This window comes from Pan troglodytes, chromosome 5 (assembly GCF_028858775.2).
Source record: "Pan troglodytes isolate AG18354 chromosome 5, NHGRI_mPanTro3-v2.0_pri, whole genome shotgun sequence".
Lineage (NCBI taxonomy): Eukaryota > Metazoa > Chordata > Mammalia > Primates > Hominidae > Pan > Pan troglodytes.
In genome coordinates, this window is record NC_072403.2 from 173658435 (window position 1) to 173673265 (window position 14831).

General features: G+C 39.9%; 1 protein-coding gene across 6 annotated transcripts in view; it reads right to left on the minus strand.

Moving 5' to 3' along the window:
- The window catches only part of PRKN (parkin RBR E3 ubiquitin protein ligase), a 1411643-nt gene that overhangs the window by 249135 nt on the left and 1147677 nt on the right, over window positions 1-14831 (minus strand). The window lies entirely within an intron of this gene.

Below are 14831 nucleotides of genomic sequence, written 5' to 3' on the forward strand. Positions count from 1 at the left end.
AGAATTAATCACAAAAACGTCATTTTCACTCTGTGTGGTTATATGTTCTTACACACAGTTATGACTATCAACTGCCAGTGTTGCCTTTTGGGAGGACACAGATGTGTACCTGAAAAACACACATCTAACCAACCACAAAAAAAGCCAAACCTTCAAAAGAGCTATGGCCGCTGCCTGGCCTCCAACCGCACCTCTTTAGAAAACAGTTGCATGTGACTCTGGCCAGGCTTTCTCTCCCCTCTGATTATGATCTGGCCTTAGGATGTCATGCCACTCTGGTTCTTAGAAACATGTCCAGCATGTCACTGGTTCCTCATATATAGCCAGGATTCCGCAGGGCCAGAGTAGGGGAGTTGGTGACCACAGGCTCTGACTTATTCATCATGTCCTGTTTGCTCACCGTCAAGGCCAGGGGCCTGCTCATTGAGAGGTAAGAGCAAAGGTCGGGTAGCTAGACATCCATTCTTTGGGGGGCTCAGCTGGCGGTTAGTACCTTGCCTGGTTTTGTCAAGAGGCTTTGTGAAGACCTATTAGATCTTGCGTTTGAGTTTGGAAAGGGCATCTTACGGAAGGACCAAGAGAGAAGGCCCAGCAGTTCTGGTGCCTATCACTTTCTCGTTCCACCCAATCAATCCAAGCTCCTTCAGACTTTCACCTTTTCCTTCTTCAGTTGTAAAACAAAGTAAGTAAATAGGTAAAAAAAAAAAATATATATATATATATATATGCACACATACACACACACTTAATTAAAATACATATGTATAAAATATTATATAATTATATTTAATGTATAGATATGAGTTATATATTTTTTATATAACTCACACATATAAATTATATATGTAAATATATAATTTTATAGAATTATATAATTAATATAAATATTGGCCTAAATATATATATTTATATATAATAATATAACATATATAATAAATATTCTATGTAAAATAAAATACAGTTGACCCTGGAACAACATGGGCTTGAACTTTGTGGGTCCACTTATACACAGATTTTTCTTCTGCCTCAGCTACCCCTGAGACAGCAGGACCAACCCTTCCCCCTCCTCCTCCTCCTCAGCCACTAGCTGTGAAGAGAATGAAGATGAAAACCTTTATGACGATCTGCTTTTACTTAATGGATAGTTAATACATTTTCTCTTCCTGATGATTTTCTTAATAACATTTTCCTTTCTCTATCTTACTTTAAGAATATAGTATATAATACATATGACCTGTAAAATATGTGTTCATAGACTATTGATGTTATGGGAAGGGCCTCTAGTCAACAGTAGGTTATTAGTAGTTAAGTTTTGGGTGAATCAAAAGTTCCACATAGTTTTTTGACTTCAGGGATGTTGGTGTTCCTAAGCCTCACATTGTTCAAGGCCCAAATGTATAGATATGTAAAATTTAGGCCAGTATATGCTTAATATCATTTAAAATGTGTTGCATCCCTGTCTTTTCAATAGAACTATTCCTCGATATTAGGTTGTAGTCATTTATACTATTATTTTTTTGAGTCAGGGTCTAACTCCAGGCTGGGGTGCAGTGTGTAATCATGGCTCATTGCAGCCTTGACCTCCTGGCTGAAGGTACCCTCTTGCTTCAGCTTCCTGAGTAGCTGGGACTACAGGTGTGTGTACCACCAAGCCTGGCTAAGTTTTTTTTTTCCTAATTTTTTGTAGAGATGGGGTCTCACTATGCTGTCCTGGCTGGTCTCAAGCTCCTGGGCTCAATTGACGCTCCCATTTCAGCCTCACAAAGTGCTGGAATTATAGGCGTGAGCCACTGTAACTGGCTTATTTATATTATTCTCTCTGGAAACCAAATTGATATAAAAACCTGTTTCTTTGAGATAAGACCTATGGATTATATAATCTGTTGAACTTCCTAGTAAGGAAACTGGATTGTATGCAGGACATATCAACTAAATTATGGAGCCATTTCTCATATTCCTCAGCATTGTGATGTGAGAGTGGTCAGAAGCCCTGAGAGTGTTTGTCTTGGGGAGGCAAGCTGAGGAATGAGAAAACCTGTATTCACACAGGTGAAGGTGCTCATTGCAATACAGATTAGATCTGTGCATTGTTTCAGAGAGTAGGATTTAAACCAACAGAAGAAAATGGAATAAATTGCCTTATAAGACAGTAACTGCAGGTTTTTCAACACATGCTAAATGAATACTTATGTAGGATATTTTAGAGAGGAATTTTACTGGGTATGATGATGAATTTATGTGTCTACTTGATTGGGCTAAGGGGTGCCCAGATAGCTGATAACATGTTATTTCTGGGTGGGTGTGTGAGAGTGTTTCTGGGAGAGACTGGCATCTGAGTCTGTGGACCAAGAAGATCCACTCTCAGCAATGTGGGCAGGCATCGTCCCATCCACTGAGGGCACTGAGGGCCTGCACAGATCAAGAAGGCAGAGAACGGTGAATGCTCTTTCTCTTCTAGAGCCTTAAAGATCAGATTTCCTGGTTCTCAGGCCTTCTGACTGCAAGACATACACAACTCCCAAACCTGCCACCCCTAGTTCTCAGGCCTTCAGACACAGACTGAATTAGATCAAAGGCTTTCCTGGTTTTCCAGCTTGCAGATGGCGGATTGCGGGACTGCTTGGCTGCCATAATTGTGTGAGCCCTTCCCCCAGTAAATGTCCTCTTGTCTCTTTCTCTTTATAGATCCTATAGACAGAAAGGTCCTGTTTCTTGGGAGAAGCCTGACTAATACACTGAGTTATTTCCAATTCCAAAATTCTATGGTCATGTAAAATGCTGGAACATAGCTTTAGCCTATATTATACAACATTTCATACGTTGAGAAAGTGCTTCATAAATGTTTACTGAGTAGTACAAAAGATTACAAAAATGTGAACAAAATTTAAACACATGTGTAAACAGGTGATGCCACCAAGAAAATAAATAAAAATCCTGGCCAGGCATGGTGGCTCACACCTGTAATCCCAGGACTTTGGGAGGCTGAGGCAGGAGGATCACAAGGTCAGGAGTTTGAGACCAGCCTGGCCAACATGATGAAACACTGTTTCTACTAAAAATACAAAAATTAGTCAGACATGGTGGTGGGCATCTGTAATCCCAGCTACTTGGGAGGCTGAGGCAGGAGAATCGCTTGAACCTGGGAGGCAGAGGTTGTGGTGGGCTGAAATTGTACCAATGCACTCCAGCCTGGGCAACAACAGCAAGACTCTGTCTCAATAAATAAATAAATAAATAAATAACCCAAGTGAATATTTTACTGGAAAACATAATACATTAGCTTTCACAGGCATGTCTGGTACTGTAGAGAAGGAAAACTAGATCCTTCAAGTGAGAAACAGATGCTTGAGCTGAGTGCTTCTCCAACTAGAGGCCACGGAGACTTGCAGGCTGAAGATTCTTTTTGAGAAGTTGTTGATTTTGGGGTTGCTATTCTGATGATTACCTAAACAATAGTAAAAATATATTCTGGATCATTTGACTGGCTTCAGTTCAAACAAAAACTGCTGTGAAATTCAGCCTCAAGTCAGTTCCTGTGCTTTGGATCTCTTTGGGAGCAAGTCATCATAGTTTAGTTTCCTGAAACGAGTGAGAAAAGAGTGGATAGAAGGCAAGGGAGGCTTCCCCTGCCAGTGACGTCCCATGGTCTGGGGCTGAGTGTCCGAAGGGTAGAGTCACAGGAGAAGTTGTGGGGGAAGGGAGGCAGCCCACAGCTCAGGGTCCCGGGCCTGCTGAGATGGAACATTTGAATCTGGGCCAACTCGTCAGGGCCCTGTTCGGATCCCAAGCACTGCTTTAGTGTCAGTAAAATGACAGCCTCTGGCGTATTGAATTGATAGAGTCCATCAGAATATTTTGGTCTTGTACTTTCAGTTATATTTAATTGATATGTTTTTACTTGGGCCTTCTAGTTGTATAAGCATAAAGTATTTATAGCTCAGTTTATATCTAGACACATTGAAGACATATGGTCTTAAAAATAATTTCATTCAGCCAGGCGCGGTGGCTCACGCCTGTAATCCCAGCACTTTGGGAGGCAGAGGGAGGCAGATCACGAGGTCAGGAGATTGAGACCATCGTGGCTAATACAGTGAAACCCCGTCTCTACTAAAAATACAAAAAATTAGCCTGGCGTGGTGGCAGGTGCCTGTAGTCCCAGCTACTCGGGAGGCTGAGGCAGGAGAATGGCGTGAACCCGGCAGGTGGAGCTTGCAGTGAGCCGAGATTGCGCCACTGTGTTCCAGCCTGGGCGACAGAGCGAGATTCCGTCTCAAAAAAAAAAAAAAAAAAAATATATATATATATATATATATATATATATATATATATATATATATAACTTCATTCAACCTTGGGTGTTTTGGAGAATTTTTTGTTTCTTTACAAGTGGTCTTTTATGTCACTCAAACTTGAGAAAAATGGCTTTATTTTAATCCTGCATAAAATAAGAAACACAATTTTAAATTAGCTTATCTTCAGAATTTGTATTCTGGCCGTCTCCTAAGATACAAGTGAAAGGACTGATGTTGATGATAGCTCGTATATAAACATCTTTAACAGAAGACTAGATAGTTACTTGAAACACCTGGTAGGTTCAAAAAAACAACAAACAAGACTAGACACAGCATAGACTTCGATGAGAAGAGCTGGAAGGCGTCAAGATATTTAAGAAGACCGTGGACGGCTATCTGCAAACTGTGCTCATCACAGGGACACTAGTGTGGGAAATGGCCAGATATAAACTCAGTGTGAAGATGAGGCTTAAAAATAACAAAACTGGAACTGCAAGACGGGCCCACAGAATGCATTCGCGTAGGGAGACAGGAAAACGTTAGTGGAGGGGGCGGAGGTGGCAGAGAGGAAAAAATGGGCCTGACGAATAAAAACCACAGTACTACTTCTGGATTTGGAGCAATAGAGACCATGTCCGATCCTTCCATGCCCTTTAAGCATCACCTCCCTCACATGTGGGTTCTTCTGCATTGATTTTTGGTAAATCTGCGTTGACTCTTAATGACTGCATATTCCTTTATGTAATGAGTATTCCTGATGAAATTCGTGAGTAAGCGCTCACATGATTTTTTTCTTTGGGTGTTTGATGGGTGAAACTGGTATCAAACTCACTGCTTTTCAACTTTTGAGATTCAATTTTTCCTCATTCTGAAAAGTTAAAAAATCATCTCCGGAACTCTGAACTCTTTATTGTATCTCAAAGATTCCCGGCAGCATCTCTGAGACTATAATAGAAGTGTTTGGACATCTATTGGCATTTAAAATATTTGTATATGCCATATTATGTCATCATTTTTCTTAAGCACAAGGTTCTCCTTAAATTGTTATTCTGTCCTTTCTAACATGGGACATATTCTCTTTGCTCAAGAAAACAGGAATCGAGTAGTGTTTTTACCTACTGACACTGTGTTAGCTTTCTTGACAAGAGCCTATTCTTCTCTATCTTTTCCCTCTTTTCTTGTCCTGGACTCCACTTTTAAAGCCCGTCCTGCTGTCCTTGGCAATTTAAAAGAGAATGTCACCTCTTTCCGTGCCATCCTCATGCCGTGCTCACAAGTTTGTGCTCTTCTGTCGTGTTTTTCCTTTAGTTATTAAACCCCTCACTCATCTGTTGCCTGTGTTTTCTAAAAATCTGAGCTCATTGGTGTTCAATGAATACCAGCTTTTTGGTGTTAAAAATGAATAAGACAATTTGTTAAAAAGCATATAAACACAGGATTGAATCTTATTTTAAAGGACAACTGCGAAACTGGGCTCTATATTTCAATTAGTATCTGTAATCAACATTTACTTTCATTCTGTTGCTATACCATAAAGGTCATTTTATCATCTAACCGGGAAGCTCCTCAATGAAAATGCGTCACAAAGTTGTGTAGCATTTCCACAAAGTCACAGACAGCTACTGAGAAAAAGCAACCCCAAACAAAACAAAACAAAACAAAACAAATACCTTTGAGAGATTAATGAGCCATAATGTTTTCAGAAAGCTTTTGGTGAATTTCCTCAACAATCATGCTGTAAAGTAGGGAAAACTCATTTGGAAAATATATTCCATTGAGAGGCACTAAAAACCACATGAGTCTTCTATCACTATTTTTTCTTTTAATTTCTTTGCAAATCATCACAGGAGAATTGTGATATCCCTTGGGTTCCATGGAAAATCGTGAGCACCCAGGCTTGGGATAGAAATGGAAATGGATTTCAGCGCTCTGATGTGCTCCTGGCACTGGCCACATGACACAAATAATCTGCAATTTGCAGATTGCTGCTGTTTGGTGCGAAACGCTTTGAGGATTAATTTCTCTCTCGGCTATAGCTTAGAATCCCTAATGTGGGCTTGACAATTACAGTAACCTTCTATTTCCCCCCTAAGTACAACTTAGAAAAGGAAACCGACTAACGACAAAATGGCATCAAAAATAAATGATGATTCAATGTGATCAAAGACAATGCAGCGAGGCTGAACACTGACCTCTGAGCACAAGCCAGAGAGCATGGGCCACATGTGCAGGCTGGGCTGCAGCAGTGAAGGAATCCAGTGGGCGGCTTGCTACTCCAGCTAAGCCAGGTTGATTAGGGTTGCCATACACTGTGCTGAAGTAGCCATTTCTGAATTAGTCTGAGAGCCAGGCGTTAATAGGATCCACGGAAAACTCACTAAGCTGTCTTGGCAGAGCAATTGCATTCAGTCAGCAGCAGGACTTTATAGAATCAAGTTTAAAGCATTATCGTTTTCATAAATAAAGCCAAGCTTATTTTAATCCTTTCTCTCTGCTGATGGGTTTTTATTTATAAAGGATTATTCATGCATTCTTTCTCCGTAGCCAATACTTGCTGTCTCAAGATATTCCAAGCCATTTAAGGAGAATCTTGAAGATACTCACCTTCCACCTAATAATGTACTTATAGGTATACACATGGGAGAGTAACTTACATGGTTACACAAGGAGATATGGAATAGAATATTTACTGCAACATTTTTGTAATAACAGCAACAACAAAAGGACACATCTAAAAGGACCATCAACAGGAGAAGAGATAAAATCATTCAACAAATAGCCATTGTGCACCCACTTTGTGCCAGCCACTTGGGTCGCAGCCGTGAAAAATTAAAACAGACAAAAATCCCTCATTGGAGCTTGCATTCTGAAGGGGCGAGAGACAATAAAAATAAACTAATAAGTAGGTAAATGATGTAACATTTTGGATGGTCATTAGCACTGTGTGGAAAAGAGAAAATACAACAGTATAAAGGGCAGGGTTGGCTAATGTAAAATTAAGTGTTCATTTCTTATTGAGACCATGACACTGAAGCACAGATTTTTAGGAATTGAGTTAATATGAGTTAGCCAGAGTGAAATGTATCAAAACAGGTAAATCTCAAAATCATAAAGTTGAGAAAAAAGTTGTAATCGTTTACGCACAATGCAATGTCATTTACAGAAAGTTTAGAGAATCTATTAAACAATGTCGATGCACGCAAATATACTAAGAATATAAAATAATGCCTGCAAATGATAAATGCCCCTGAAGTATGTATCAAATTCAAGGGAAGAGGAAAGAGGAACAGGACCATAGAAGGGCACTGCTATTCAAATCTGTCTTAAAGTGTATTACAATAATTGTTAAAAAGAAAAGCTAATACTTCTATGATGCTTAGTAGGAACAAAACACTCTTCACAGTGTTATGCGTGTAATTCATTTAATACTCATGACAACCCTATAAGGCAGGTACTATTTTTATCCCCATTTTAAAGATGGCAAAATCAAGGCAGAAAAAGAACTAAACTAATGAAGTCATCAAAGCCAGGTAGTGTGTACATGGACATTGATTATGCTACTTTAAATATCTAACTGGATGTCTGGAACTTTTCATAATAAAAAACTCTAGATGAAAACTTTAAAGTACATCTAAAAATAACCTTGGAAAAGACTGAATAAAAATTCAATAACGTATAGACCTGAGTTTGTGAACATATATGAGCATGAATGTAGTCTGGAGAAGGAAAACCTTCCAATACAACCACTAATTAGTAGACATAACTTATCTGAGTAGTATAGCATGAAACTTTGTAAATTTTGATGCTTTCAGAATGAGGTGAAAGAAGCCATGAAATATTATCTATTCAATTTCTTACTTGTAGATGAGGCAGTTACCAGTCCAGAAGATGCGAAGTATCTTTTAGGAGCTCAGCATAGTGTGTATGAAGCTCAGATAGCTGTGATTTCATAATTTATATTAAAATTGATGCAGATTGGCATTTTCTGGTTTTTTGCAGCTGCTGTATTAATCCAAACATCCTTGCTGGGTCAACTTCTAGTGGCTATGAGACTATCCATCTTCCAATGAGGTGCCAGGGAAGAATCAGTCTCATTGATAATGAGACACAATCAGAAGTTTTCATTTCACAAATAATATTATCCTTATTGGCCGGAGGTGAATTCCAAGCAAATATTCATTGATTCTTCATCAAACAACTCTTGAGTGTACACTTACTATGCGTAATGCCAGGGGCCATAGAGAAATCATAAATGAATCAGACAGGGATTCTGCCTTCCTGGAGCTTGCAGAAGAAATAAGACGCACACTAACAAACCAAGTAGATGTAGAAACAGCCAAGTGAGCAGAGAGCAACCAAAGAGGTATAAAAAAAGAAAAAGAGGAGGTGGCTTAGAATCAAAGAGGCCAAAGCCTGGAGTGTTTGAGGAATCCAAGCAGCTGCTTGGCTGCAGATGAGAATTGAAAGCACCTGCATACACACAGCCTACCTACTGGGGCTGAGAACTGAGACCACTGAGACCTAATTATTTGTTCCAGAAAAATTCTGCCCTGGAAGATAAGCTTGTAAAGCAATAAATAACTTCACTGTTTGCTTCAAGAAACTCCTGCAAATAATTTAACCAGACAGTTTGCTCATCTGAGTAGCCATCTCTCTTAACAGGAAATCAGACGGTTCACCTGGGCAATAATAGCTCTTGTATAAGACAACAGTTTGCTTATGAAGGCTTCCTTAGGACTTTGTCTCACTGTGTCCACTGACCCCAAACTACTACGTCATTAATCTGCTCAACTCCAATCAGTTTCCCACCTTGAAAGATATCTGCAATAATCGCTTAAGCCCAGATCCCTAGGCTCTATGAACACCCTCCTCTGACCTCTCTTTCCTGTGACACCTCCATGACTGTCCACACGATGGTGTCACTTCCTGCACTAGATCTAATCAGCGCTGCTCTGCAATAGATTTTCTGTGGTCATTTGGGAGATTTGAGACAGAGGACAAGGTAGAACATGCAGTAACAAAAGATGAAAAACACTTCTCATTTTTCTTATTTGTATGTCATTACAATGTCAAAACAACTTAAATATTTTGAATTCTGTGTATATTCTTGGCGCTTTGCCTTCACCTTTGAATTTCATAAAGTTCTTCCTTTGTTATTGACCTATATTTTGAGTGATTGTGATGATACATTTTAGAGGGCAAGTGTTTTCAACATCCGGCATCCCTCAGATCACAAATTTAATTTGGCTGGTCAACACATGAGTGGCCACTGGGAATGGGAGGCTCTCAGAGTGAAAAGGGATCCTTATCCATTATTTTCTTTCTCCTGCTGCTCTCAAAAGTTTGTCCTTGGTTGACATCAGAGAAAGGAAAGGGAGGAAGTGAAGGAGATGGAATTTTGTGCTCTCTTTAATGTGTTTTTCCACAGATTATGGTGGTTGGTTGGTTACCTGAGTGAACATGTCAATGTCTAGTTAACGTTGGGGGAAAGAGAATCTGTGGGACTGTCATCCCCCAAGTGGGTGTAACCAAAAAGGGCACTTAGGTTAGGCACATCCCTGTCAGATAAGGCCTAGTTAAATAGGGTCTAGAGGGTCAGCGGGGCACCTAATTATCATGGTTAATGAGGTTTCTTTAGGAGAAAAGAATTCTGAGTTCCAAACAATGTATAGACATGAACATTTATGGAACACTCCCCTGTTTATAAACTGGAAATTTGTGTAATTTATATTTGTACCCTATACTTCGCCATAGAGTGTGCTCTGTAAACTGGCCTTCCTTGTAGGGCATGTTCCTGAATAGGGCATATTCAGGCACTATTAAGTTTGGGAAAATAAATCATATCCAAAACCAGTATTAAATAAATATAAGTCATCGAACTTTAGGAATTCCTTAACGGAGGAATTTCTTAAATGGACACAATTCCTTAAAAATGAGGTAAAGAGAGGGGCTGGGGGTAAAGTGGAATGGGGCAGGGGAACAGAAAAGAGTTTATAGTTTTACAAGTACTTAATGGTATTTTTTGTTTTTGAATTTTGTATTTTAAATTCATTTCAGTAATTTCCCTTGTCATTTTAGTTCTGTGCATTTGGTTTCTTTTATTCATCTTAGCGTAGGCATAATTGCATTCATTACTGAAAGGCATCTTTCAAATTCTTATAAAAAACAAAACCCATGTAAGCACTCTAAATATTGCCACTTAAGTTCATCACTGCTTTTATATAGCATCCCTGCTTTTATATATTTAGAGTGTATATGCTGGGGTGAGATACATTTGAAAGAGATGATGAAAATAAAACAAAAATCCAATTTAAAAGACAACTAATAGCTTCTATGATGCGGGAAAACCCACACAGCTTTGAGTATATTGTTAATTACACTACGGTTTGATTGCCCAGATCTTTGCATTTTATCACGAGAATTAGTAATTATTCTTTATTTTAATTAGCCAAAATGATGAATCTGAGCACGTCTCATCTGTCAGAGAGTTTTACCAATGAGCTCAAATTTGCTATCCATGTTTTGCAGTGCAGCATCACAAGTGTTCAACCAGGTGCCTCTAAAACACGAGACCTTGAGCCTCGGTATGCGGCTCAGGTGATTGCACCATGGCCCTGGTATAAGCAACTCCAGACAGTTAAATCCAGCCCTTCATCCTGCACACTTACATAAGAAATTCATTTATAGACAATTTTTTTTGTTGTTGTTTGTTTGTTTTTTGACACGGAGTCTCGCTCTGTCACCAGGCTGGAGTGCAGTGGTGCAATCTCGGCTCACTGCAACCTCTGCCTCCCAGGTTCAAGCGATTCTCCTGTCTCAGCCTCCCCAGTAGCTAGGACTACAGGTGCCCTCCACCATGCCAGGCTAATTTTTTTGTATTTTTAGTAAAGACGGGATTTCACCGTGTTAGGACAGGATGGTCTAAATCTCTTGATCTCATGATCCACCCGCCTCGGCCCCCCAAAGTGCTGCGATTACAGGTGTGAGCCACCGCGCCCAGCCCAAAAATTTGTTTTAAGCAAGCACTTATCAACTAGAAAATGAAGCTCAATAGACACGGATATCGTTGGTGTGTCAAAGCTGAAGATTATCCTAGGAAAAACTTTCATCTATCTGTGTTTGTGTATTTACAACTTCCTCTATCATCCAGACACGGTGGCTCACACCTGTAATCCCAGCACTTTGGGAGGCCAAGGCAGATGGATCACCTTAGGTCAGGAGTTTGAGACCAGCCTGGCCAACACAGTGAAATCCTGTCTCTACTAAACACACACACACACACACACACACACACACAAACACACACACACACACACACACACAAAATAGCCAGGCGTGGTGGCATGCCCTTGTAATCCCAGCTACTGGGGAGGTTTGAACCTGGGAGGCAGAGGTTGCAGTGAGCCGAGATTGTGCCACTGCACCAGCCTGGGCAACAGAGTGAGACTCTGTCTCAAAAAAAAAAAAAAAAAAAAGTTTCTCTATGTACCAATTTTTATTTTAAGAACTTTCATAGGCATGAGTAAAGCTACTGCAGTGAAAGAACCTGTCAAAGGTCATTTCACTACTTCTGTGCTGTCCTTTTGGTCTAAGTTCACAAAGTGTTTGTCTCCCTTGTATTTGCTGTTTTTGTGTTTGGTTATTTAGTGACTTTAAAAATGTCAATTAACTACCATGCCCAATAAGTACATAAGCAAAAGGAGTTTTTTTGAGAAGTGTTGAGAGAGAAGAGGCCTGGAATCTAAAAACACAGATAATGTGCTGAACGGAAGAAGGTCACGGAAGAGGATATGCTGAAGTCTGAGGTTTGAGTCACTGGACAATCAGAAGCAAAGACTTACTTATGGACAAGGTGAAGGGCGTTGGGCCTATGTCATCAACAGTGAGCAAGAGACAGGAAATAGAATGGAAGAAATGAAGGAAAAATGGAATCGCTGGCCTGAGAATGAACATCAGCAATTGGTGTTGACTCAGAAGGCTGAGATTCTGTTTGAGGACTTAAAGGTGAGGGATGGGAAAGTGGTCCTGCCGAGCTGCTAGTGCAGAGGGTGTGGAAGCCATGCTAAGCTAGTGAGTTCTGACAAGGGCTCCTTTCCTGCTTCAGGTTTTATCACCGACTCAATATTTACTGCGCAGAGAGCTGAGGACACACATTAATGAAACAGTCCACTCTTCACAGTGCTTAGGGCGTCCTTCGCTCATACTTCTTTGAACATACCCACTCTCTTGTCTATTTTACATTATAACACCTCCAGATGAGAGAAGGAGTTTTTGACTTAACTTGTTACTCCCCAGCTCACCGTGCCCAGAGCTCCACACATGACTGAATGGTGAATTTGGAATCATTGCTTTCATCTACTGGTTTTTACCAAAGTGTAAAGTGCATTTTCTAAGTGGCTCTCTGGCTCACAGAAAGTAACAGTTTTAAAGGAGATATTTTAAAAGGTAGAATTTCCAATGACAACCCAATTCTTTGGATAATTCGTCTTATTTTATAATAGCAGAAACATTCCTATATGAGAACACCAACTCTTGTTAAAACATTGAGATTACCTTGAAACAATTTAGAGTCTCTAAAGTTGAAAGTTCTTCTTTGAAGATCTATACATTACAATGTTGGGTGCAGCAGATATAATCTGAACTAGGAAAGACTGCATCTGCAGACTGTTATGATTATTATTATTATTATTTTTGAGACAGAGTCTCGCTCTGTCGCCTAGGCTGGAGTGCAGTGGCGCGATCTAGGCTCACTGCAAGCTCCGCCTCCCAGGTTCACGTCATTCTCCTGCCTCAGCCTCCCAAGCAGCTGGGACTACAGGCGCCCGCCACCTCGCCTGGCTAATTGTTTTGTAGTTTTAGTAGAGATGGGGTTTCACCGTGTTAGCCAGGATGGTCTCGATCTGCTGACCTCGTGATCTGCCCGCCTCGGCCTCCCAAAGTTCTGGGATTACAGGTGTGAGCCACCGCGCCTGGCCTGCAGACTATTATTAATTTTATAATAAGGATAAATGAAACCAGACGTTAAGTGTCATAAATGCATGAATTGAGTTCAGAGCTGTCGTCTTATGACTCAGATCCACGTTCACCCAGGTTGGGAAGCTCAATGCTACATCCATGTAGCTGATCCCAGCATAGGCCTGACATAGGAAAAAGACTATGGGAGCCCTTGTGCCAGTGACTACATTCCAACCAGCATCTTTCTAGTGAGATGACCTATTCCAACACACACACACACACACACACACACACACACACACACACACACACACATTTTGTAAGATCTTGAAAACCATAAACCAAAATAGATCCATGATTTACTGGTTAATTTTTTGATGATAAACTATAGAGCATTACCAAAAAGCCTAAAATGTTTTTCTGTTTGACTTTCATTCCTTACTTTTTTTCTTTCTGGTGATATGATGTCACTCTGAGCACACAGGACATAGGTTATATATAGTTCCTTTAGATTCTCTTTAAAACTTTCAGGAACAATGAAAAATAATATATCGACTAGGTAGCAGTTAGGACAAATGGTGTTAAGCTGTTCTAAAAAGACAATGTTTAAGCTAAAAAACACATCTTGGGATAAGAAATAAAGAAAATTCAGTTACATAATGGCACTATCAGGGTATAGCATCAAGGCATATGTATTTTTCTCTTCTCTTCTTAGAAGCGTTGGTGTCAGATGATCATTTCCAGGTTTTTTTTTTTTTCCTATTTAGGAGAAGTTCAGGAAATGCTTAATATTTACAATTCCCTTTTTAAAGGTGTTTTTCAAAATTAAAATAGCTTTGTTTTCATTGCCATTATAAAATATTAAAATAGTTGAGAAAGGTAGAAATTAGCAATTTTACCACCCAGAGACAGTCACCAGTATTTTTTTATGAATCATCTCCTAGATAACTCATTGCATGCCCTTACATCAATACACATAGGATTTTAAAGATGTTGCATCATACTATGCATGACATTCTGTAACTTGTTTTTTCCACCTAATAATAGGAATGGGCATCATTTCATGTCAAATGATACAGACGTACATCATCGTTTTTAATGGCTACGCACCTTTGCAATATCCTTGAGGCAAACCCTAATGATCATATTGGTGTCAGTGAGTCACCTAGACATGCATATTTGCAAACCATTCAGAGGCATTAAATTGGACACACTCCCCAAAGTGCGACTACCACCGGGTTAAAGTATCGTTCCATTGAACATTTCCATCATTCCTGCCAAAACGCTCTTCAGAATTTGTCTACAAACTTAACACCACCAATCACAGTGAGGCCAATGTCCCCCACTTTCCCAGAGTATTAGAGACACAACCCTCCCCTCCTTGGTTGTATGTGTATTCATCTCTTCTTCCTTCCTGAGATGAAGCTTGGCATCACTCCACTCTGAGAGAAATGAGAACAGTTTTTGCATTTCACCTTAATCAGATCAAACTAGGACAGGTGGCAACCCTGCAGGCAACATAATTATGAAAAATGTCTGTGCTCAATACAGCCTGTCCTTCCAGCTTCCCAATCAAATAGGACA